We start from the raw sequence: 3,378 nt of genomic DNA on the forward strand, positions 1-3,378 counted from the left end.
TCTTCTTGCTTTCCTTTCTTTCCTTCTTCTCACTCTCTTCTTACTTCTATTTTGCTGCTAAATTTTCTGTATGTTCTTCATCTGATTTTCGGGGGAATATATAGGGAAAAATTAAGCATGTGGGCTTTACCAGTTGTGCCTACCAAGAAGGCACAACTAGTCGTGCCTGTCAGATAGGCTCAACTAGTTGAGCCTGTCAGGTAGGCACAACATGTATGTATGCTTCCATATACACGGGTTGTATACTAACCCGAAAAAAAAAATATAATAATAATTTTTTAAACGAAAAAAAAATTTAATATTAAAAAAATCAGTTGTGCTTGTCAGATAGGCACGACCTAAAAAAACATACCATTTTCGTAATTAATCTGGCTGACAACCTATTTTGGTGTATAATTTTTTTTTATAATATTGAGGTAAAAAACCCAATGTATATACATTACAAAGCAAACAACCTCGAGCCAAATATGTTTGCTCAAACCATCTAAAACGTGGTATGAACCATTGTCACTTGCCCAATATGTCAGAAAATTTTCTGCTTTTGCAGTTTTTTCCGGGCTTTGTTTTCAGATTTAGGATTGCTAGCCTCAGTCATGGCTGCGGCAGGGGAAGAATCCATCAGACTGGCAGCGATTGCAGCCTTCAAGTTCTCATCTTCCATATCCAAAAGCATTTGCCTATCTGTTTCATCCAACTGATCTAGATGCTGTTGAGTATTGTTTCTTTCTGGAGGAGCCTGTATTAAGTTGGATGATCACGTGATCCGGCTCGGTTGAATAAGTCGAGTCTACGTTAGTTGCCCGATCGTCGACGAGAAGTTTCGTTCGATTTCGTAAATGGATGAATTTTGGTTAAGTATAGAAATATATGACGAAATAGGTTCGAAGAGGGTGAAAGATAGACGGAGTTTAGATGGGTGAATGGGTCGATTTAACAAGAAAGAAAGATAGCTTAATAGTTGATGAAGATGGATGTTAGAACTTAAGTGTCAAGATTGATTCGATACTATATCAAGTATCACCCCGAGTCTTATATGGCTTAAGGTGAAAGATGGTTGGTAGATGGATAGGAGAACGACACACCAAGAAATGGTGATAAGTTCAGTTCGGTTGACGCCACTTGCACACTAGATAAGTAGCTCGAGACTCGTACGAAATTTGAAAGGAAGTTAACCTCACAGAAACAAAGTTTCATATATTAATTTGACAAAATTCCTTTACAAGCTGAAATGAGCCGAAATTTATAGGCAATACATAGGCTAGCCGAATAGGCTCTTAAGGTAACTAAATAGTTAGCTAAAAATTCCAGAATTCCTTAGGAAGTTTCCTTGAAGTTTCTTGTGCATGGAGAACCGCAATGGACAGCTTCTAGATGCCTTAATTCAGCTGGAAAATAAAATGGAATAATTTGGAGCTGAAATGCATGGAATCGGATCGGCCAAGTTGCTTGAATGACCTTAATTCTGCTGCTTGGTTCAGCCGAATGTTCTTGGGAGTTTATGAGCTGCTTAGGGCACATCACGGGTCATGAAGTATGAACAAGCTAAGTAGAATGGTCACTTGAGTGTGAACAAGCAAAACCGAATAGCCTTTGGTGTGAAAGGAATAATCGGCTGGTGTGAAACCTTTTAATTTGCCTTGGGCAGCTAATTGGCCATCTTGGAGAGTTGAAGAGCTCAGCTGAATAGTTACTTGGGAGACACCAAGGATCAGCACACCTTCATTAATCCTTCCATGCACCTATACCGTCCTGGGGAGAGTGTACCTGCTCCAATTAAATCAGCAAATTAAATTCCTTTTGGACATATTAATTCGGCTGCACAAACACATTAAACCCACACCATAAATTCGGCCAAACATATTTAAGCCTTGTAATAGATTAAGTCACATTAAAAACTCACAATTAATTAAGTACTTAATTAGACATAATTAAAACACTTAATTAATTATATTGTCCAGATTATGACAAATTAATTACTAAAACTATATAACTAATTTAACTAAAGACACATTAAGTATTTTATTCCAGCATAATAAACGCAAGAATTAAAAGTAGAAATGAGCTCAATCGAGCTAAGTTGAGCTGAACGCAGCTCTTGGAGCTGGATATGAGCTGAGGTTGACTTGCAAGAGATTGCAAGGAGCCTTTAATGAGCTGGCCCAATCTTTTCCTTTGGCATGGAGCTCGTTTTCATTCCAAAGTTGAGCAAACAAAGCTGAAACAGCTTCTTGAAGGCGCTTAGCCCAGGCTCGAGTCATGGGTCTTTTAGGTAACTCAATGGCATCAGGGTTAGAACTTGTTGAGCCTCGGGGCGTGGTCACGTCAGATGATTTAGTTATCCTTTCAGCATCCTCAGGGGACAGCCACTGCCCGTAACTATTAAAAGCTTCAGTGGAAGAAATGTGGAACTCTTTCGAGAAGTTTCCCCTCACCAGGAAAACGCTCCAGCCAGCTCCTTTTAATGAGTCCAGATAGGCTGAGAGATAAAACTTAGAGAAGTGCTCTGGGGCTGTATAAAGACTGTTGAAATTCTACCATTCTCCATTCACTTTCCTGATACAAAACCAATGGTCATGCAGATGACAAATGAAAGCATTTTCCAGCTCAGGGTCAATTTGGGCTGGCTCAGCAAGTGGGCAGTTGAGGGGATTATTATGGTAATCCCATACTTCTAAAGCCTTTTGCAAAACCTATGAACAAGAATTTTCAGAATAGTTATCATCAGGACAAAGCTACAAAACAAGCAAGTCATCTCAAAAATAGATCACACACGACACATTCACATTCACAACAGAAAAAAAAAGGACTCTTTTCAAAACTAAATGCCGGAAGAAGAAGAACATAGGAAAGTGCATAACTCGATTCTATGTGTCAAATCATGGACACCCTACAAGTAAGAATATTGACTTGATAAACGTGTTTGGGGATGCATGAATGGATACTGAAATGTCATTATTTTACGAAGGACGGTCTATCTTTTTCTTCTTATTATCGTGCCAAGTTGCTTCTAATACCCTAAACTCAGCAGTGGCCCATGTCAACTTCCTAGCCCACTGATTTGAAGAGAAACCAGCAGCGTTTTTAAATTTAACCTTCCTAATGATATCCTCCAGATTTCTATGAATTGCTCCTCAGACCTCACACTTGATATATTCACATAATAGGAAACATGTTTAAACTTAAGGTCTATGGAGGTGAATTTTTTTACCATATCTACTGTATTCTTTTGCTTTGTCTATAGGATGTATATAATACATTATATGTAAAAACCAACCGCAGATTCCAATAACCTACTAAGATTGAAGAATACCATAAACAGAATTTACCAATTTATCATAAATTTTTTTCATGGTGAATGCCTTATCCTACACAACTTCT

General features: G+C 38.2%; 1 long non-coding RNA gene across 1 annotated transcript; it reads right to left on the reverse strand.

Annotated features, from left to right (window-relative positions):
* Window positions 1–1,168: 1,168 nt before the first annotated feature.
* Window positions 1,169–2,922, reverse strand: LOC128291807 (uncharacterized). The gene is made up of 2 exons (XR_008281730.1): window positions 2,433–2,922; window positions 1,169–1,764 (listed from the first exon to the last, which is right to left on the reverse strand). It is a non-coding gene; the product is annotated as an uncharacterized LOC128291807 (long non-coding RNA).
* Between the last annotated feature and the right edge of the window lie 456 nt (window positions 2,923–3,378).

Source organism: Gossypium arboreum, chromosome 4, assembly GCF_025698485.1.
Source record: "Gossypium arboreum isolate Shixiya-1 chromosome 4, ASM2569848v2, whole genome shotgun sequence".
Lineage (NCBI taxonomy): Eukaryota > Viridiplantae > Streptophyta > Magnoliopsida > Malvales > Malvaceae > Gossypium > Gossypium arboreum.